This window comes from Oreochromis aureus, unplaced genomic scaffold (genome assembly GCF_013358895.1).
Source record: "Oreochromis aureus strain Israel breed Guangdong unplaced genomic scaffold, ZZ_aureus HiC_scaffold_150, whole genome shotgun sequence".
In the NCBI taxonomy this organism is placed as follows: Eukaryota; Metazoa; Chordata; class Actinopteri; order Cichliformes; family Cichlidae; genus Oreochromis; species Oreochromis aureus.
Window position 1 is genome coordinate 75,891 of NW_024108750.1, and position 23,681 is coordinate 99,571.

Below are 23,681 nucleotides of genomic sequence, written 5' to 3' on the forward strand. Positions count from 1 at the left end.
TTCAGTACAGAAATGAAGCCCAACAATCATGTTTTACAGTCCTGTGGTCTCAGCCTCAGATACTTATCAAATCACACAAAGCTCATGTAGAAACAAATTCTCCTTCATTTCTGTCAAACAAAGCCGTATGAAACGTTTCCAGCTGTTAGTATCATGGTTGCTAGGCAACATGGGCAGTGCGACGGAGGCTAGACCGTCCCATTTCACAAGCCTACAAGCCTCGCACTTCTGGCCTTAGCGGTCTTTGAGTACGCGGCCCTTGAGGACCGTCAAGGCTGCGTACTTTAAGGCTGCAGACCCTGAATTGGAATACAGCCATAGAGAACTCGGGACAACTGGAGACATTTAAGGATGCAGGGACTAACAGAGACAGGGAAGAAGTCTCATCGTGACGTGTAAAGTTTATTTTGCCTGGCTGGGCAGCTCTCTGGGTGCTCAGCACCCCCAAAGTTCTGATCCTAGAATCGCCCATGGGACCACAGACTTAGCCAGGGACTTGTTTAAAATCAAAGAGAACTGTCACAGCCTGGAGGATCAGCAGGGCGCTGATCAGCAGTTTCTGCCTTTCTCTCTCTTGTTCTCTCTTTCTCTCTCTCTTTCTCTCTCGCCAGGGTGGAACTCATTGCGGGTTCACGCCCTCGGCCCACGCCCCTCGGAGGAGGAAACACCTGAGCCTCATTAGTGTGGCCAGCATTTAAGCCAGGGAGTGACTGCTGTTCTTCGCTGGATCGTTGTGTGTGACTCGCGTTAGTGAAGTCTAGCCTCAGCAAGATTTTCTCTCATGTCTCAGTGCTTTTGTATTAACAAGCGTTTCTTTGTGTACAGACTCCCTGGACTGTTTCCCCTGTGTTCCCCGTGTGTTGAGTGTCGGAGAGAGAGACTGGTCGAGTGTGTGGCTTGTTTGAAGAATGAGTGCTTTTCCCCTGGATTTTCCTGGAGCCCTGTACCCTCACCTTTTTGTATATAGCACTGCGCCCCTGCACCTTTTGTATATACACCCGGTGGACTTTGTAAATAAATTCTCTTGTATGCATTTGACCTCAGAGTCCTGCGTGTGAGTCCTCTTCATCAACCATAACAAGAACACACCTGCTAGCTGGTCAGCACAGCAATGCAGCAGATGGCTGGAGATGCTGTCTGGTCCTGCCACTTTCCTTGTGCTCACTTTTCTCAGCACCGCTCAAACATTGTGCTCTGCGATGCTGATCATCGGTCCCTCTCTGATGATGTCACCGTCCTTAGTTGTCAGGCAGTAGTTAGCATTAGCCGCCGGGTTAACCTCGAAATGGGTGTAGAACTGGTTCAGCTCGTTGGTGAATGCAGAGTCGATGTTGATCGGCCCAGTGTCCCTGGCTTTATAATCCGCGATTGTGCGTAGTCCGTGCCATATGCTCCATGTGTCGCCCTGGCTGAAGCAAGACTCCACACGCTTCCGATACCGTCGTTTGGCATCCCTCACCGCGTGCCGCACGCCATATGAGTCCGCTTTGTAGGCGCTCATATCGCCAGAGGCGGTCCTGGCATTCACTGTAGCGCCAATCGATCTGTCCACCCATGGTTTCTGGTTCAGGAATGTCACGACTCTCGCAGTGGGGATGATCTCCTCCACTAGCAAGTTGACAAACATTACAGCTACATCCGTAAACTCGTTGATGTCGACTATGCATGCTTTGAACATGTCCCAGTCTACGTCGTTGAGCGCGTCCTGTAGCCAGTGTTGGGGAGTAACGGAATACATGTACCGCCGTTACGTATTTAAAATACAAAATATGAGTAACTGTATTCCGTTACAGTAACCGTTTAAAAAGGTGGTATTTAGAATACAGTTACTTTGCTGAAATAAATGGATTACACGGCGGTACTTTCCTGTTTCATATTGTGGCGGGTCAGGACTGTTTGGGTTTTGTTTGACAGCTATTGTGTTGTTCCAGGCGGCAGCGTTACGCTTGCCATGGTTACAGGGTGACGCGCTCTCTCTGCGACTGTGTGTTTCTTGGGTGAGAGAGCACCTTTTTGTTCTTGTTGTTGTTGTGCAAAGCTAATAGGTAGAATGCTACAGGCATAGCCATAAAGAATGTAGCCTAATGGGCAGTGTAGTCCGTGCTGCAGGGAGAATGGACTGCCATACACATTATGTGTCTGTGAGCGCGAGAAGGGAGAAAAAGGAGAGTGGAAAAGTACAAGTTGTCATCGAGCAAAAACGGGAGCTGGAAGCATGTAAATATAATAATAACCACTACAGCCAAGAAGAGTGCTTGACAAGTCCAGTTGTAAGTACGCTATTAAGACTGTGTTCGTGTTTTCCTCCAAAACAATAAGTTCCATTGGAGCAGCCTTTCAACGCCTCTCTCTGTCTCTCGTAAGCAAAATTGACCCAGATAACAAAGTAAAACTATTTTTCGGCTAAGAGCCCAACATGAACCCGACGTATTAGCCAGAGGTCCCTTTACTTTGGTTCGGAGCCACGGACCTTCAGTAACAGTAATAAATCACACAGCAATAGTACATTCACCTAGTTGTAAAAAGCATAGTAATATGTTAAGTAATCCAAAGTATTTACAATACATTACTCTCATTGAGTAACGTAATGGAATACGTTACAAAATACATTTTGGGGCATGTATTCTGTAATCTGTAGTGGAATACATTTTAAAAGTAACCTTCCCAACACTGCCTGTAGGATAGCTTCTGATTGGGCAGACCAGCGTTTCACCTCCCTCGTGGTTACTGCATCCCTCCGTATGTTTTGTTTATACTCAGGAATGAGGAAAATGGTGTTGTGGTCAGACTTCCCAGAAGCCCTGTTTGTATGGAGTGTAGCAATGGTCCAATATCCTATCTCCCCTTGTCGGACACGTGACATGTTGGTAAAAGTTTGGCATTACTTGTCGGAGGTTTGGTTTATTAAAGTCTCCTGCTACAAAAAAGGCTGAGCCTTGATCCTTGTTTTGAAACGCACTCAGCACATCATGTAGTTCAGACAGACCCATACCTGTGTCCGCTTAGGGGTGGGTTGTAGACCATCTTGGCGATTACCGTGGTGAACTCACTGGGGAGGTAAAAAGGACGACACTTAACCCTCTGGGGTCAACGGACGCACCGCCACGTCAAAATCACATGATCCATTTAAGACAGCACAGCAACAAAATGCAGCGACCCAGAGTCTCCATTTCAACTTGTTTGGAAAGCCCGGACATCAAACTATATACCAGTTTTTAAATCGTGTTGATAGGCCACGTAAAACCAGAGTTATGATCAAAAATACACGCGATGTTTTTTTCTGAATAAAACAGTGGTGTTTTACTGCAGGAAGAAACGGTAAAAACAGTGTTTTCTACGGACAGCACTAGCAAACACTCTCCGCTTGCGAGTAAAAAAGAATAAACACCTCTTCCCTTCCCCATTGGTGTTAAAGTGTACCATGTCGACCAATCAAAAAATTATATGGCAACATGTGGCATTTGGTTGTTTAGGAAGAGGGGGAAGTTTTAGAAGTGACACCGGCGAGCGAGAGCAAGCGAAAGAAAGAGAGAAGCTGTGTCCCAAAACCTAGGTTGCATCCTGCGGGGGCTGCATTTGAAGGCCAATTACGTCACAGCCAGGCGACGAAGGCTGTCCCAATTCGTCGACTCCTTCAAATGCGGCCGACAAATGCATCCTTCATTTCCCCGAATTTGAAGGATGGGTCGGGTGTGTCCTTCGTGGCCCACCATATCCCAGAATTCATAGCGCGGCCCAGCCAATTCCAGCTTCCAACAATGGCAGCCGCTACTTAGTTTTAATATTACTCTTATTAATCTTTCTGGGTCACAAAATAAACCTTTAACATATTTTTAGGCGAGAAAGTAGCTGTGTAAACTTCAAATATCTGCTTGGTTTATCAAGACATCGCATATTTGCAAAAGTGCTCCAACGTTTTCGGAGACGTCTGTTATCCACCAGCTCGATAGCTAGCCGGGGGGTTCAATGGTCACTCGAGCCGGCGAGAGCAGCGGACTCCCGGCTTCATCGTTTTCAGACCCTGCTGATTTTCGCTACTCAGGTTAAACATGATATAAAAGTCACTCGGATAACAATAGAATGGCTTTTTTCTGTGTTTTATTTGTTCCAGAGTAAATCGGTTTGGCTGAGATCAAAGTTATTAGATTAGATTAGATTAAATAAAGCTTTATTAATCCATCGGGTGGGTTCCTCCGGGATTTTCACACAGCTGAATAAACATCAAACAGAAAACTGATTAAACAGAAGGGTGAGATGGTCTAGAATTTACTTCTGTGTCCTGTTATAGCAACGAGCAGATGGCTGAGTTTATTAAACTACACCAAGACAGCGGTGACGCAAATCTGAAGGCTAGACCGTCCCATTTCACAGCCTCGCACTTCCGGCCTTCTCGGTCTTTGAAGGACCGAAGATCGAAGGAGTTTTGGGACACAGCTACTGCTGTATGAAACGTTTCCAGCGGTTAGTATCATGGTTGCTAGGCAACCTGGGTAGTGTGACGGAGGCTAGACCGTCCCATTTCACAAGCCTACAAGCCTCGTACTTCCGGCCTTAGCGGTCTTTGAGTACACGGGCCTTGTGGACCGTTAAGGCTGCGTACTTTAAGGCTGCAGACCCTGAATTGGGATACAGCCTTAGTCGCCTTTGCCGGGTCGAGTGACAATTGAAACCCCCGGCTAGCTATCGAGCGGGTGGATAACAGACGTCTCCGAAAACGTTGGAGCACTTTTGCAAATATGCGATGTCTTGATAAACCAAGCAGATATTTGAAGTTTACACGGCTACATTCTCGCCTGAAAATATGTTAAAGGTTTATTTTGTAACCCAGAAAGATTAATAGGAGTAAGATTAAAATTTAGTAGCGGCCGCCATTGTTGGAAACTGGAATTGGGGGGCCGTGGCTGGAGCCTATCCCAGCTGTCATAGGGCAAGAGGCGGGGTACACCCTGGACAGGTCGCCAGTCTAACACACAGAGACAGACAACCATTCGCGCTCACTATGGGTAATTTGGATTAGTCACCCTATCCCCACAAACTGCATGTCTTTGGACAGTGGGAGGAAGCCGGAGTACCCAGAAGAAACCCGCGCAAACATGGGGAGAACATGCAAACTCCACACAGAAAGACCCCGGCCTGATGATGGAATTGAACTCAGGACCTTCTTGCTCTGCGGCAACAGTGCTAACCACCGTGCCACCGTGCTGCCCGGATGAACTATAGATCAACTTACCTCAAAATATATAAAGCATATAAACAATTACAGCAATATGATGCAACAAACACAGCAGTACTACTAATCCAAAATACTCAAAGCTTCATAGAACTGAAACAAACATGGACATTTATTTTTAGGTCCATTCTGCTGCTGATACATACTTTAGGTTTCTGAATATTAAACTTGTTTCTGTCTTTCATAGTGTGTAACTTGAAGGCCCCGAGTACTTTCTCCCACACTGAAAACACTGGAATGATAAAATTATTTGAACATTACCTAATAAGACTGATTCAGGACACACAATTAGTTCTTTTAAACGTTTCTAGCAGTCCTTCACAAACAGGGAACAATCTGTCTATTCTCTCCATCTGTCAGCTGCTGCTGGCTCTTCCTCCTCCTCTTCCTCACACACTGCTGAGTTTGTCCTGGTGGATCATCAGGGGTGCAAAGCCTCACAGGTTGATGTGCAGCAGTGGGTCCCTCAGTCTGTCCTCACTCTGGACACTTGCAGTTGTCACACATGGAAATCAAATGTGTGATAAGCTGCAGGATTCAAACACAAGTGTAACTTATAAATACATGTTTATACTTTTATTACACAATCAGAGAGAAAGAAAAAGAGAGAGAGTGCAGGACAGACAGACAGGTGACAGTCTCCGGTGTATACACTGCTACAAAACAGCACGAAAGAAGGAGGATTTAGTGTTTGTGTTATTACACAAACTTGTTTATTGTGCTAAACAAGAAGAGTTCCCAGATGGTACAGTGGACACGTGTGACTCCTGTGATTAAAGCATCTTTCTTTTAGCGTAACGAGTGAACCGTCAGCTCGTTCAAACAAACGTTAAAGTCTGTTTGGCTCGACACCACCGAACAGAGGCAGCAATATAACATAGCTAACATTAACAGTGCAGTGAATCCTGCTTGTGCTGTGATATTCAGAACTGCAAACCGAGCAGCATTCACTGACTTTCAGCTTGTTGTGTTTGTGGATATATGACTGACTTTAATTATCCATAAAATCATCACATTCTCTGAAAGATTAAGGTCAACTATTGAACGGCGTATATTTTAAAGTAAAGGCTTTAAAACTAAGTTAGTACTAACATTGCTAATAATGGATTGCATTTATATAGCGCTTTTCGAGACCCTCAACGTGCTTTACAATTCCACTATTCATTCACACACTGGTGGAGGCAAGCTACAGTTATAGCCACAGCTGACCTGGGGCAGACTGACAGAAGCAAGGCTGTCATATCACGCACTTCACCTAGGCGGTAGGTGAAGTGTCATGCCCAAGAACACAACGACCGAGACTGTCCAAGCCGGGGCTCGAACCAGTAACCTTCTGATTACAAGATGAACTACCAACTCTTGAGCCCACGATCGTCATCACACAACTTTGCCGACATGTGGCCAACAGTAATGTTTTAATGTTCTTTGTTATTAAACATTTGCACATAAATAAGTGACATAATATTCAGTACTTAATTTTAAGAGTTTACTCTTTGGCCGTCCCGCTTCAGCCGTCCACCGTTTTTTTTGGCAAAATTATCCACACCCACCGCCGCGGTATGAAGTCTGGGATATGTTCGGCCATGAAGGATACACAGACCCATCCTTAAAATTCAGGGAAATGAAGGACGCGTTTGAGGGCTGCATTTCGAGCAGCCTTTGAATTGGGACAGCCTTCGTCACGTCGCTGTGACGTAATTGGCCTTAAAATGTGGCCTTTAAGGCTGCAGACCCTGAATTGGGATACAGCCTAAGAGGCTTTGGGGGTTTAGTTGTTTGCATATTATTTATATTTTCACCAGTTATTTTTGTTGTTGGGAATTTTAATTATATTCTTAAACTTAGTTACAGCGCTTTCAGAAGGACATCTGATAAAGTCTACTCTCCACTGCTGTGTAATCAATTATTGTAAATGTAAATGTTATCAGAAAATGATCAGACAGCAGAGGGTTTTCAGGAAACACTGTTACATGTTCAGTTTCTATGCCATATGTTAAAACAAGATCTAGAGTGTGATTAAAGTGGTGGGTGGGTTCTTTTACATTTTGAGAGAAGCCAATTGAGTCTAATAACAGATTAAATGCCATGTTGAGGCTGTCATTTTAGCATCTACATGGATGTTAAAATCACCACAATAATTATTTTATCTGAGCTGAGCACTAAATCAGATAAAAGTCTGAGAAATCAGAGAGAAACTCTGTGTAAGGCCCAGGTGGATGATATATGATAACAAGTAAGACTGGTTTCTGAGTTTTACAGCTGGGGTGGACAAGGTTAACATCAGGCTTTGAAATGAATTCAAAGTCTGTCTTGGTCTTCGTTAATTAATAGGCTGGTGTGAAAAATTGCTGCCACACCGCCCCTTGGCCTGTGCTTCGAGATTTCTGGTAGTTAGAATGACTCGGGGTGTTGATTCATTTAAACTAACATAATCATCCGGCTGCAACCAGGTTTCTGTAAGGCAGAGTAAATCGATTTGTTGATCAATTATTAAGTCATGTACTAACAGAGACTTGGAGGAGAGGGACCTAATATTTAATAATCCACATTTCACTGTTTTACTCTTTGGTTCAGATGTGGATACTGTATTGTTCTTTCCTTGTGATTTTTTTATGTTTAAGTTGTTTATTGCTGGTTTTTAGTTTGTTTTTTGTCTGTTTGGGAGCTGATACAGTCTCAATGGAGATGGGTTTTGGGGGGGGGGGTAGCAGGAGGAGAAAAGCTGCAGAGAGGCGTGTAAGACTGCAACTCTGCTTCCTGGTCCCCAAAAAGATGTACCCTTAGGCCCCCTCCTCGATTCAGAGATGGTCTTTCCCTGTTCACGTAAATGGCCTACTTGACTTTGCACTCAAACCACCGTTCCTCCCTGTCCAGGATGTGTACATCCTCATCATTGAAAGAGGATCCACTGGCCTGTAAATAGACGTAGAGTCCTGGCTTGACAAGGTAGCTCTTCTGTGTTGTACCATCCGAGGGGACCTAAGGATACATCTTTCACCATCTTACAATGCAGTGATTTCAGCCATTCCCCAACTCTCTGTAAATGGTACTCATGGCCATTGATCAGTGGTCTTTGATCAGTGGGCCTTGATCAGTGGTTGTTGATCAATGGTCATGAGAATTTGCATAATTATGATGAAGGTGACTCCCAGCCCATTGTTCCTTCAGTGGACTGAAGGAACAATGGGCTAACTTTTGGAGAATGGATTAAAACCCTCATTTCCAGGTCAGTGTTGTCTAGAAAGCATGATGTTTTTTGTTTATTTGATCATATTTCTGTTTTAAGTAGTGCGATTTTGCAGATTTGTCCTGTTCTGTGCCATTATCCTGTTTTTGTGGAGTCTAACTCTGCAAAGAGTCTGAACATCGAGGACACACCGTAACTCAGCTGAGTACAACAAAGAAAATACTCCTTTAAAAGGAAATCAGTAAACGTCCTTTAAACTTTAGAGCTTTGAAACCTGTTAAAGTTCTGGAAAAGGCGCCGCCTAGTGTTTAGCCACAGAATGACACAGACATTAAAATAAAAACTCAGATATAGACGAAATAAACTGCATTTATTCTGAAAGGCACAAATCTGACAGATGAGCTGTAATATTACATTCAAAGGATACATTCAGTGTCATAAAAATAAACCCAAGTATGAAAAAAAAGAATGAGAGGAATCACAACAAATAAGAGTTGGATATGAACTAAAGCAGAGTTTTCTAAATGTTTGAGCCTTGAGACGAAATTAAAACTGAAAACCTGAATTTCATCACGGCTTAAATGAGGATGTGAAAACCTCTGAAAAGTTTCAATTCTTAATCCTGGAAATCACCTGTGAGCAGATTAGGATTATACATTTGCATCAATGCAGACCACTCGCACAGCTCTGATATGAATGAAATAACAAACAGCAAATTAACATAAAAAATACATTCTTAGGTACAAAACGTTAAAAAAGGATTTAAAACATGCCTGTCATGTGGGTGATGGAGCCTATCAGCTGTTGTTTGCCGGTAGGTTTTAATGGTCAATGTCCAGTTAGTCTGCTGAGGAACCTTCTATTGGATCAGGGGTCAGGGTTAGGCTCCTCCCTTATATGGCTATCTTTTACTGTGTGACACACTTACATGACAGAATCACTGTAACATTGATCATCTGGCTGGAACACAACCAAACTCTAAGCCTGATCCCTGATGACCAGTACTTCAGGCCATGCCAGCCATCTTTTATGGATCTTCATCGATGGGCGGTGGCCGGCAGTGATTCCAGTAAAAACAGCTCATTAAAAGTTTTCACAAAGCAATTGCAGACATTGTAACCAAACATGTTGGTTTCCACTCTGACGACGTTTAGGAGACCAAACGGAGTTGGAAGGTGTTGGTCTGAAGGTGTTGGTTTACTACAGCAAGCTTACCAGGTGTGTTAGGGATTGGACAATCCCCTTCGCTCTTAATTTGAAAATTCACGTGCTTGCTGTCGGGGTTCCTGATACTGATGGTCCGATTAGAGTGGATTTAGTTCTGCTTCTGTTCTGGAGGGTTTCTCTAACCAGAAGGTGCAGCAGGTGGAGAACTGCTTCATGAGCAGAACCAGGACCAAGGATTCAGCTGTGGGCGGAGGGACTCATTTTAGAGGCAGCTGATTATTGCTGCCTTTGCAGGTGACATGGCTATTTTACCTGAGCACAGGAATATTTCAGGTGTGCAGGACTGAACAGCAGAGCCTGTTTCAGCATTCTTTCTGAGACCTTCAGAAGACAGGAAACACTCGGTCTGTTGGGAAGTTTCCAGTCGCCATCAGTGTTTCAGGAACACATCAGTCAGAGAAACTCTTTAAGGTCATTTTAGTCCTCGCTTAGAGCTCATCATCATTCAGCTGCAAGAGATGATAAGCATTGAGCTCTGGGCTTCATTTGTGTAGTAACGACAGCAGGAGGCTCTGCAGGAGACTCATCTTCAGTCATTACTCACAAAATAATCACAAAAGAGAGAAAATGCAGGAGTTGGGATATTTCAAAAATAATAATTAAAATAATGAAGCAAAACAAGAACTGCAGCATAGGGTTAGATCTCTTTATCTTGAGGAATCTCGTCGGTGCGACAGAAGTGAATCAGGTTCAGTATTAGAGACCTGGAGCTTCAGAGATCAACCCACTGATGTTTTCACATGGTGAAAGAAGCGCCACTGTTGCTGGACCCATCCATTGACCGCCGAGTGGAGGACATGTAGAAGTCGGATGTGACTCTGGAGAAGCGGCGTGGGGACATGTACTTCTTTCCGAGACACCACAGGTCCCTGAAGATCCTCCTGAAGTGGTTCCTGAAGTTCACCCCCACGAAGGCATACAGCACCGGGTTCAGGCAGCAGTGCATGTAAGCAATGGTCTGCAACACTGTCTTGGCCATCTCCAGCATGTCCGCCTCCTCACACGAGCGCTGCTGAAACATGGTGACCGTGTCGTACAGCAGCACTATGTTGTAGGGCAGGTGGCAGATGATGAAAACGGCCACAACCACCAGCACCACCCGCACCGCTCTGTGCCGCTGGAGATTTTTGGCCTTCAGCAGGGTGTCGATGATGGCACTGTAGCAGAAGATCATGATGAAGAGTGGCAGGAAGAAACCCACGCTGATCTGGGTGCTGGGGACGGCCACCTTCACCGCCATGGCTGTGTCTCGGTCTTTAAACTTGAACTCACAGACATACTCAGAACTCAGGATCTCGCTTTGGTTATCATCGCTCATCATGATGCTATTGTGTGTGACGGCTCGCACCAGTCGTAGAAGTAGAAGGTGGGGACGGACACGAGTATAGCGAAGATCCAGATGATGGCGCAGATGATGCGGCTGTATGATAGCGAGCGCAGTCTGAAGCTGCGTCGAGCCTGGACGATGGCGATGTAGCGGTCGGTGCTGATGCAGGCGAGCAGCAGCAAGCCGCTGTACAGGTTCACGCTGTAGGAGCCACGCAGCAGCTTGCAGGCCACCTGCCCCATCGGCCATGACCACAGCTCGTTGTAGACGATGAATGGCAGCGCCAGCACGAACAGCAGGTCGGCGATGGCCACGTTGAACAGGTAGATGTCAGTCATGGACTTGGTCCTCTTGTAGAAGGCGTAGGTGACAATGACCAGGCTGTTCCCCACAAGGCCCAGGATGCAGATGATGGAGTGAACGTACGGGCCAATCACATCTGCCACACTCTGGTTGTTGTGATAAAGACAAAATCCATCATAATCTAGGTTGTCACTGCCATTATAGTTATTTTCATCTTCAGACATCTTTGGGCTGTATGATTGGTTGGACATGTCAGTGGTGTATGATTGGTTGGACATCTTCGTGGTGTATGATTGGTTGGATATCAAATCCTCTGCAGAGTAAATGACTGTAAAGCAAGCAGAGAGAAAACATCAAACTTCAACATTAATCAAGACTGAGCTCTGTATCTTCATAATAATTAAATAAAATCCAGATGTTCTTCATCTGCATCTCTGCAAACACTTAGCAGCATAACTAAGGGAGGATTCAGGGTCACCTGATCCAGCCCTAACTATATGCTTTAGCAAAAAGGAAAGTTTGAAGCCTAATCTTAAAAGTAGAGATAGTGTCTGTCTCCTGGTTCCATAGAAGAGGGGGCCTGAAAACGGAAGGCTCTGCCTCCCATTCTACTTTTAAATACTCTAGGAAGAACAAGTATCCTACAAGTAATAAATGGATGAACTAGTTTTTCAGCAGGATGTTTTTAATGGTATTGCCCAAGAGAAATCAATTATTCTTCCTTTCTCAGCTGCTCTCTCTAGCCAGTCCATCATGTGCCTCCATCTTTTCCTATCCTAGCATCCTCTTCTGTCACACCAACCCTCTGCATGTCCTCCTTCACTACATCCATGGACCTCCTCTGAGGTCATCCTCTTCTCCTCCTGCCTGGCAGCTCCATCTTCATCATGTTTTGTCCGATATTTATACTCGCCCTTGTCTGCACATGTCCAAATCCTCCATCACAGCAGGTCTCACTACCGTCTTCACACCTCCCCTTTCACTCTTGCCTGCTCTTCCTTTTTCCCCTCTCTCATGCATGTATGATGTGAAGAAGTATTGGTCCCAGCACAGAGCCCTGTGGGACTCTCCATGACTAACGCAGTGTATGAGGACGACTCTGTTTTTTGGAGTCTATCAGAGAGAAATCACTCAAACCAGCGCAGTGTTTCTTTTAAATAAACTACCCAAATTTCAAGAACTAAGTGTCACGCTATTACCATAGCCCCAACCTGAAGCAGGTGTGTTTCAAGCTGATGAAACAGAATTTTTAAAATACCACAGTGACTCTTCTTATTCACTAATTTAAACACTTGTTTTGTTAACTTTGATGCATTTTTATGTTTCTGCTGCTGTTCTCTGCATGTGTCACACTCGTGTTCCTGCACTGTTATGTGATGGGATCATTTTAATGTCATCATAAACTTGGCAAGAACCCCGCCGGCTCGTTTGGGTTCTGAGCTCAATGTGAGGCTGAGGGTATGAGTCGGTGTCTGTCAGTGAGTTTTTACTGTAGAGTGAGATGGAAACAGCTTCTGAGGTCTGGAGTGAGATGGTGTCAGTCACAAAAAGCTTTGAGATGTTAATGAGTAACATACTTTACAGCCTCCAGATTTCAGCACTTGCGCTCGCTCAGACTTGTCCCCCCTGAGCGCTGAGTCCTGAAACCTGAACGGGACTTTGACATGTTAAATATGCGAAAGTGGTGCAAAGGCCAGCTCCTGCTCGAGCCACCGCTGCTGGTAAACACCGAACGAGGTCGCGTCACACCGTTTCAGGTGTTTGAGCGTTTGCAGGAAGTTTGCAGAAAACAGGTCAGAAACAGCGAGTGACCCACTTTATGCATGCGTGGTTTCCCCCTCGGTTACTTCCCCCACAATCACAAGATGCTAACGAACACCTCCCCGTCTTCATCTTCTTCACATATTCACATTTTTATCTTTACATCAAAGATTAAAGTCGAGCAGAAAGAGCCAGGTGTTGGTATACCTGAGAGGCTCAGGTGTGTTTGTTTATCGATGGGCTTCCTGATAATAAAAGAGCTTCCTCCTAACCATCAGCTGAAGTTAGATGTCAATAAATGTCCAAATGTCCCAAATCGCTGCGTGCAGAAAAAAGGCATGAGTCCATTTAACTTTATTGAATTGAATTTACATTATTTTAAGTAAATTGAATTACATTTCATGTAATTTAATTTAACTTAATTTTTAATTTAATCTAATTTTATTTGAACCTGTGAAAGGGAGCAGCTGAAAGTAGCTTTTTTTCATCATCTTTTTAATATAATTTCATTTCTCATTTTTGTTTCATTTATTTTCATTTTTATATCTTTATGACCCTTTTAACTTTGTGTAATTTATTCTTATTTATTCTGCAATCTGCTTTATTTTATTTTGCATCATATTTAATTTTTATACCTTTAGTTTTCTTCTAAACTTCACTTTTTACACTTTGTGTTATAGTCTGATTTAGTTAGAAGAAAATAGAAAAAAATAAATTCAATCTTTATTATTTTTCTTAGATTAAATTAATGTATTTATTCATTTATTACCTTTTTAGACTTTTGTTGTGATTTGGAAAATTAAAAAAATAAATTAAACTAAACTGAATAATGTAGTCTACAGTTTTTATTCGACAGTGTTACTTTTGGATCTTTATTGTGTCTTTAATCGATTTTTTATTTGATTGGTGCGTTTGTGCTTTAAATAAAGTTCAGTCAGTGCAGTAATCACAGGGCAGGAAATATAATACAGGGTGGGCAATTTATATGGATACACCGTAATAACATGGGAATGGTTGGTGATATTAAAATCCTGTTTGTGGCACATTAGTATATGTGAGGGGGCAAACTCCTCAAGATGGGTGGTGACCATGGTAGCCATTTAGAAGTCGGCCATCTTGGATACAACTTTTGTTTTTTCAATAGGAAGAGGGCCATGTGACACATCAAACTTATTGGTAATGTCACAAGAAAAACAATGGTGTGCTTGGTTTCAATGTAACTTTATTCTTTCATGAGTTTTTTACAAGTTTCTCTTTGTTCACAGCCATTGACATGTCGAAGAGGTTAACACGTGAGGAGCGGATCGAAATTATGTTGATATCTGGTGAACGCAGTAACCGGGTCATTGCAGCAGATTTCAATGCAAGACACCCTACGAGACTACCCATCTCCCATGCTACAGTCAGCAAACTGCTTGCTAAGTTTCGTGAAACTGGTTCAGTGTTGGATTTACCAAAATGTGGACGCAAGAAAACTGTCACTAATGAAGAAACATCAGTGGCTGTCCTAGCTTCATTCAGCAAGAGCCCACAGCGTAGCACTCGCCGCATGTCACTGGAGAGTGGCATTAGTCGAACATCCCTTCGGCAGATATTAGCTACTCACAAATGGCACCCTTACAAACTCCAGCTACTGCAGCATCTCAACGAGGATGACCCAGATCGACGCACAGAATTTGCAGAATGGGCAAAACAAAAATTGGAACAGAACCCTCAGTTCACGCAGAAGATTTTGTTCAGTGATGAGGCAAACTTTTATGTGAATGGTGAAGTTAACAAACAAAACCACCGCTATTGGTCTGACACTAACCCACATTGGATGGATCCTCCAAGACTGTTGGAACAACAAAAGTGATGGTTTGGTGTGGTATATGGGGTACAACGATAGTGGGTCCATTCTTCATCAATGGAAACCTCAAGGCCACTGGATATTTGAAATTGCTACATGATGATGCGTTTCCCTCTTTATGCACTGAAGCTGGCACGTTCCCTGAGTTTTTCCAGCAAGATGGTGCACCACCACATTATGGGTGCCAGGTCCGAGCATTCCTAGATGAACAGTTTCCTGGAAAGTGGATTGGTCATCGTGGGCCAGTTGAATGGCCCCCAAGGTCTCCCGATCTGACCCCTTAGACTTTTATCTTTGGGGTCATCTGAAGGCAATTGTCTATGGTGTGAAGATACGAGATGTGCAGCACCTGAAACTACGGATACTGGATGCCTGTGCTGGCATTTCTCCTGCGGTGTTGCTATCAGTGTGTGAAGAGTGGGAGAAGAGGGTTGCATTGACAATCCAACACAATGGGCAGCACATTGAACACATTTTATAAGTGGTCAGAAACGTGTAAATAACTCATGAAAGAATAAAGTTACGTTGAAACCAAGCACACCATTGTTTTTCTTGTGACATTACCAATAAGTTTGATGTGTCACATGGCCCTCTTCCTATTGAAAAAACAAAAGTTGTATCCAAGATGGCCGACTTCTAAATGGCCACCATGGTCACCACCCATCTTGAGGAGTTTGCCCCCTCACATATACTAATGTGCCACACACAGGACTTTAATATCACCAACCATTCCCATTTTATTGTGGTGTATCCATATAAATGGCCCACCCTGTAGATTATGTGGAGTATGCGGGCAGGTGTGCTGAATGATTGCCTGAAATCAGCTGCTGGTATTCAGGAAGTTAATTACACAAACACCTGAGCAGGTGACGGGAGGACACAAACAGGAAGTGGCTGTTTCCCGTCGCTCACACGTCCGACGTTCCGCTGCGTGCGTCCTTCGGGCGGCGTGCCGGATGAAATCGTCTGAGGTCTTCTGGACCTTTCGCTTCCCCGCAGGTGACATTTGAAATACGGGAAGTCTGAGGGGACAAATTAGAGCCAAGAGCCGCTGGGAGCAGAAGTGCAGAGCAGGAACCCGAGCCATTTGAGGAACTGTTTATTTCTCCTTTAAGATCAGTTTAACCTACAGGACACAGATGCTGCATCGCCGTCCTGCCATCGCGCCAAGGCTCATGGGAAGATTTCGCTTCTGCTTGAGTAGAAATGTGAGGCAGCAGTTCAGGACAGCTTGGAGCTCGCCTCGGCCTCTGCTCGCACTTTTATACTCAGTCCTTCTGAGAGCAGCCCCTCACCTGCACTCAGGGAGGCCAAAGGTCAAAGGTCATTGAGTGTTTCTTGTTTCTGATGTGTGGAAAAGTTCAGGCTGCAGAAAACATGTTGAACTGATTTTAACGTTTTTTTTCCTTATTCTTCAAAGTTTAAAATCAGATTTTTTGGTAAAAACTTGAATAAAGTAAAAAAAAAAAAAAAAAAGACATTTATTATCTGCTTTGATGTTTCTGTTGAAGTTTGTTAACCTGCAGGTGACAGCAAGCGTGGTTACGACCTCTCCTTTCAGTGAGCACAAACTTTATCTCGGAGAGATTTAACAACGATGTTTCTGAGCTGCAGAGACACTACACAGCTGACAGACTCGGTTTCTCTTTGATTAAACTATGTTCCTGATGCAGTGAAGAGGACTTTACTGTGTGGTTTCTGCGCTCGTGCGAGCAGGGAAATGTCGTCTTATCGATTCAATCTTTTCGAGATAAATCAACAGAAAACACCTCGCTGCACCACACCTGATCTTATCTAAAAAATATCACACATTACATCATCTGACAGAGTTTAACCCCAAACTTACTGAAAAGCAGGAAAAACACACCTGAAGATTCAAAGTGCCACCTCTGAGCTTCAGCCTGTTTCCAGCCTGAAATGTTGTAAAAACAGTCTTCAGAGGAACGTGAAGAGAAGCTGAGGTCTGACTGTCCAAGTCAGCTTTACAGCAAAAGCTCCAATCAGAGAAAACTCACAGGTGTGACGGTGGATGATGAAGCCGGCTGCTGATCCCGCACAGGTGAGGACAAGGATGACGAGGGCAATGATGCAGCTGCGCGGCATCCAACAAACACTAAACGCTGCGATTAAAGAGAAATACGAAGCAGTGAGAAACCTCAGCGCGAGCCTTCCTCTTTACCCTGCCCTCTGTGTGTGTGTGTGTGCCTGGCCGAGCACACATTACTATGACATCAGCTTCCTCTCACACTGTGATAAAAAATAAAAGTCAGAATTTTTTCATTTTTGTGCTGAAGGCCTCGTCACCTCGTCTTTATTCACACTGAACTTTATTTATACCTCCTGTGGAGACGGATATTAATAACATTCAGGGGTCGCTGCTGTAAGATTAAAGGCTCTGTGTGTATGTGTGTGTGTGTTTGCTGATAAAAATCATTTTGTATGATCTGTCGTGTCAGCTTCCTGTTGTGGTTCCTCTCGTGCTATCGGGGGTTAAAGTGTCACAGCAGTGTTACATATGATTTATTTCTTGTAGTTTTGCTTCACCTCAGACGACTCTCAGGCCATCAGTGAAGTTCAGACTCTCGGCTTTAATAAAGTTCTTCAAGGACTGCTCAGAATTACAGACATGTCAGTAACATGTCGTAACATGGTCTGAGGCTATGGGCATCATTGCATGTTTAGATTTTATGTAAAATTACAGTGTAATTATATTTACATACAAACACATGCTGTAAGTAAGCTTAGAATAGAATAGAATAGAATAGCTTTTTATTGGGTATAAACTAGTGTATAAACTAAGAACATCAATATAAGCTCACATAGGCCTGCAGGTTTATTCTTTTTTTCTAAGGGAGAACACATTCATATTTGTAAAAGAAAAGGACAGCTGAACAAAAGGACATCCATCATGCACAGCAGCAGAGTGAATGTTAAATAAAGATGTAAAAAAGGAAGATTCCCTCCATAACATGCCACACACCCTGTGGACAGACATTTATGATGTTAGAGGACAAATATAGTTTTCTTGCTTTATAAGAAAAGCGTCCGTAAAGTTATAACATCTTGCTATTCATCACTCATTGAAGAAAATAAGATCTGAACCCTGTGGAAAATAAGAACCCTAGGTTTCTCTTCAGCACTGTAGCCAGGCTGACAAAAAAATCAGAGCCCCCCCAAAAAAAGACTCATAATCATAATGACTCACAATCACAGATGTAACATTATCGACAGCTACTTTCAGTACCATTGATATTCATTGAGAGTCTTTTTTTCAATTGATCTTTCTGAGTTAACTTCAGTAATTACTTCCTCCAAACCATCAACGTGTCTTTTAGACCCCATTCCTACAAAAATGCTGAAAGAAGTCCTGCCATTAATTAATGCTTCAATCTTAAAAATGATCAACCTGTCTCTAATAATTGGCAATGTACCACAGGCCTTCAAGCTGGCAGTAGTTAAACCGTTACTTAAAAAGCCATCTCTAGACCCAGCAGTCTTAGCTAATTATAGGCCAATCTCCAACCTTCCTTTCATATCAAACATTCTTGAAAGAGTAGTTGTCAAACAGCTAACAGATCATCTGCAGAGGAATGGCTTATTTGAAGAGTTTCAGTCAGGTTTCAGAGCTCATCACAGCACAGAAACAGCTTTAGTGAAGGTTACAAATGATCTTCTTATAGCAACAATACAATATAATAAAACATGGCAAATAAAATTTAGACATAAAGTAAATAAGAAAAAAAAAAAACAAGCATGAAAGTATAAAAGCAAGTATAAAAGCTGAGAAAGGTAAAAATGGACTAAGACAGGATCAGGTGTATGCAATTCTGAATAGATGGGTTTTGAGATGTGATTTAAAAGTGGTGAGAGAGTTTGTGGTCCAGAGATCTGGTGAAAGTGCATTCCAAAGTCTTGGGGCAGAACAACTAAAGTCTCATGGTAGTAGGGATGGGTATTGATAAGATTTTCACGATTCCGATTCCATTTTCGATTCTGTTTAACGATTCGATTCTTTATCGATTCTCTTATCGATTCTTATTTTTTTAAAAAGAGAACACGAAGGTCGATTAGCTTAGAACTTTGTTTTATATCTTCTCTTTGAACAAGATAGAAATTTAGGAGTAACATGGCCTTACAAACCCAACAGTGAGCTCTTAAGAGATCCACAGCCATATGGCTCTTCAATGGGGTGTCACAGGGTCCCCAGGGAAAAAAAATGTAAATGTAAAATAATAAAATAAATATTCTTCTGTAGCAATAACAAAGTATAACATAAATTATTCTGTAGCAATTACACAAGAATATCCAGTAATGTCCCTGCCTACAATTAAACACATTCACTTACCGAAAATCGGGGGCATCTGCTGTGCAAATGGGTGCAAGCCTTTGACCACAAACTTAGTCACTGCTCGGTGACATTCGTCTATCCTGGCCTGAAAGGAGATGCTAATGGTAGACTGCAGCGAGAACTGCCAGCCAGACTGTCTCTCTCATCATGGTCACCTAAATGCAGCGCACAGTAATGGCAGGTTTTGTAATAAGGCAGATCGCGCTAACATAATGTGCACTGTTAGCTGATTATTTACCTGCCGCATTAACGGGAGAGGACGTGCAAACGTTACCGCTGCTGCTGGGTTGAGATTCACGAGTCCGGAGCGGATTAAAAACACGACATTCATTTAAGGTTATCGCGTGTTTTGTGAGCAAATGCTTTTGCATATTCGTAGTGTTTCCTCCTTTAAATGAAATATCTACTTTGAAAGCATTGCAAGTTGCCCTGTTGTCATCCGTTCTCGTAAAGTATAACCAAACTTTTGAGCGTTTGAGCCGCTTAGGTGACCTGCCAGGTAAATGACGCTCCGCAACGTGTTGACGTCTTTCAGGGTGACTGGAATCGATAAGGGAATCGTTTGCAAAAATGGCAAACAATTCCAAGGAATTGAAACAGTGGGAACCGGTTCTCAACAAGAACCGGGTTTCGATACCCATCCCTACATGGTAGTCAGGCGAGCAGGTGGAACAGACAGAAGGGAAGCTGATGAAGAGCGAAGTGTACGAGGGGGTGAGTATGTATGGAGATATGGAGGAGCAAGGTTATGAAGCGCTTTGAAAGTAAGAAGCAGGATCTTGAAATTGACACAGAGGTGAACTGGAAGCCAATGGAGCTGTTTAAGAACAGGTTTTATATGTTCAGTGGATCTAATTCTGGAAATAATACAAGCAGCTGTGTTTTGAACTAACTGCAATTTATGGAGAGATTTATGAGGTAGACCATAGAGAAGAGAATTACAGTAATCTAAACAAGATGCGACAAGAGCATTGACAAGTATGGCAGTACTGTTTGGAGTAAGTGAAGGACGAAGGCGGTTAATATCGCAGAGATGAAAATAGGAAGACCAAGTGATATTAATTATATGTGCTGTGAAGGAAAGAGTGCTATCGAGGATGACACCAAGACTCTTAACCTGAATGGAGGGTGTGACAACAGCGTTATCAATGGATAATGAAAGACTTCTGGTTGGGACTTTAGTCAGTTTTGATTTGGTGCCTATTAAAATTAATTCTGTTTTATTGCCATTAAGTTTAAGAAAGTTTTGAGTAAACCAGACCTTGATTTCACTTAAACAGTCAGAAATGGATGTGGGTGGGAGAGTAGCTGTGGGTTTGGAGGATAGGTAGAGCTGTGTGTCATTTGGGTAGCAGTGAAACTGGATGTTATGCTTCCTCAAAATATTACCTAGGGGTAGGAGATAAATGACAACAAGTAAAAGACCCAGGACAGAGCCTTGGGGTACACCGGAATTAACTGGAGTAGATTGTGATCTGTGAGTGAGTAATTGAACAAACTGTAAGCGGCCAGAGAGATAAGAGGTAAACTGGGCGAGTACTGTACCACTGATGCCAATAGATGCTAAGAAGGATGTGGTGGGAGATAGTGTCAAAAGCTGCTGTAAGGTCAAGGCGAATGAGGATGGAGATGAGTCCAGAGTCAGCTGCAACCAGAAGATCATTAGTGATTTTTACTAGAGCTATTTCTGTACTATGAAATGAACAGAAGCCAGACTGAAACTGTTCATACAAGTTATTTCCAGTGAGATGTCTATGAACCTGTGCAGCCACTATCTTTTCCAGAATTTTGGCTAAGAAAGGCAGATTTGAAATTGGCCTGAAATTATTTAGATTGGAAGGGTCTGAACCATTCTTTTGTTTATTTGTTTATTTTTCAGGTTTTGTTTATTTTTGTACAGTGGGAGACTAACACTGAATAAAACTAATTTATGGTCTGAAAAAGGCATCTCCAATACAGCACAGTTCTTTAGGGTGACACCAGTACAGCAAACAAGATCCAAGAGAATAAAAATAAACTTTTGTAGCTATACTAAACACTAAGTATAGACAGTATGTAGAGAGAGCAGCGGCAGCCAAAACGCGCCAGCATCCACTCCCTCCGGAGACTCTTAACACAAATTTCGCTCGACAGTGGACTCATCTCTGTGCTTGTGCTTTTGACCTCAGTGTTCGATACTGTCGACCATAATATCTTATTAGAATTATTGGAGCATGCTGTAGGTATTGCAGGTACTGTGCTGCAGTGGTTTGTATCATATCTATCTAATAGACTCCAATTTGTTCATGTAAATGGAGAGTCCTCTTCACACACTAAGGTCAATTATGGAGTTCCACAGGGTTCAGTGCAAAGACCAATTCTGTTTACATTACACATGCTTCCCTTCGGCAGTATCATCAGAAGGCATAGCATACATTTCCACTGCTATACATGAGACCCAGCTTTATCTATCCATGAAGCCAGGTGACACAAACCAATTAGTTAAACTGCAGGAATGTCTTAAAGACATAAAGACCTGGATGACCTCTAATTTTCTGCTGCTAAATTCAGATAAAACTGAGGTTATTGTACTTGGCCCTGAAAATCTTAGAAAGATGGTATCTAACCAGATTCTTACTCTGGATGGCATTACCTTGGCCTCCATTAACACTGTGAGGAACCTTGGAGTCATTTTTTGGCCAGGATATGTCCTTCAATGCACATATTAAACAAATGTAAGACTGCTTTCTTCCATTTGTGCAATATCTCTAAAATGAGAAATATCCTGTCTCAGAGTGATGATGAAAAACTAGTTCATGCATTTATTACTTGTAGGATACTTGTTGTTCCTAGAGAATTTAAAAGTAGAATGGGAGGCAGAGCCTTCAGCTTTCAGGCCCCTCTTCTGTGGAACCAGCTTCCAGTTTGGTTTCGTGAGACAGACACGATCTCTACTTTTAAGATTAGGCTTCAAACTTTCCTTTTTGCTAAAGCATATAGTTGGGGCTGGATTAGATTACCCTGAATCCTCCCTTAGTTATGCTGGAATAGGTTTAGTAGGCTGCTGGGGGATTCCCATGATGCACTGGGCAGTTCTTCTTCAGTCTCTATGTGTTAATAGACCTCTTTGCATTTAATCATTAGTCATTATTAATCTCTGGCTCTCTTCCACAGCATGTCTTTTATCCTGTCTTCTTCGCCTCAACTCAACTGGTTGCAGCAGATGGGCCCCCCTCCCTAAGCAGGTTCTGCAGGAGGTTTCTGCCTGGTAAAAGGCAGTTTTTCCTTCCCACTGCTGCCCAAAGTGCTTGCTCATAGGGGGTCATATGATTGTTGGTATTTTCTCAGTATGTATTATTGTAGGATATCCTTTACAATATAAAGTGCCGTGAGACGACTGTTGTTGTGATTTCGTGCTGTATAAATAAAACTGAATTGAATTGAAACTGGATGATCCCCGAGACTTCTGGGAAATATTCTGTGGACTGACGAGACAAAAACTGAAGTTTGTGGAGCGTTTGAGTCCTGTTATATCTGCATCAAACTAACAGTATTCAATAAAGAGGCCATCACAGCAACAGTCAAACATGGTGGTGGTAGTGTGATTGTCTGGGCTGCTTTGCAGCTTCAGGACAAACCATGAACTCTGCTTTCTACCATTTTCTGGTACAGAGCAGAATTCATAGTTCTGATGGCTGCCCTGAAACTCAAGAGCTCTGGGTTTATGCAGCAGGGCAATGATCAAAAACACAGCAGCAGGTGTGATTGGCTCAGGCACTAAATGAAGGTTTTGGAGTAGCTGAGGCAAACTCTGAAAATAAATCAGACTGAGAGGCTTTGGTGCAACCTTATCTGAAAAGAGTGCTGAAAAGAGTGAGAATGAGTGGACCAAAGTTCGTCCACAGCGATGTGAAATACTCAGTGAAATTATCACAAACGACTCAGTCCAAGGGTGGAACATCCAGTTATTAGGATGAGGGACAGCTCTGCAGCAGGATTTCAAATTAAACATGAGAATAATTCATATATTATTATAAAAAGGTCAAACTGATCTGTTTTTCATGTTCTAGATATCAATACTGTCAATAAAGTGAAAAAAATAAATCAGAGAGAGAAACTCTGATCATGGAAAGCTTTAATAAATCACAGTTTCCCAGAGGAGCCTGAGCCAAACTCTGAAACAAGCGGTGAGCTCCTCCCCACCACAGAGCGTGAAACAGGAAAACATTTGTTTGTTTTGTCTTTAAAGTGAACCCGAGGAGTTTTAAAGGCTGCAATGCCTCTGAGGAATAAAATCAGCCCTGAGTACTGACAACCTCTCGCCCTGCTTCATTTTTTTACTGAGAAACGACAAACAGCCGAGCTGGAGCTTCAAAACAAGAACACACGTACCTGTTCAGGTCGTCTGAGGTCAGCCGGGGATCAAAATCAACCTTCAGACTCTATTTCTGCTTTTTACTTATCTCTGTT

General features: G+C 43.0%; 1 pseudogene; it reads right to left on the reverse strand.

The window, feature by feature from the left end:
* Positions 1-8,766: 8,766 nt before the first annotated feature.
* On the reverse strand, positions 8,767-18,429 carry LOC116312518 (annotated as a pseudogene).
* Positions 18,430-23,681: the final 5,252 nt, after the last annotated feature.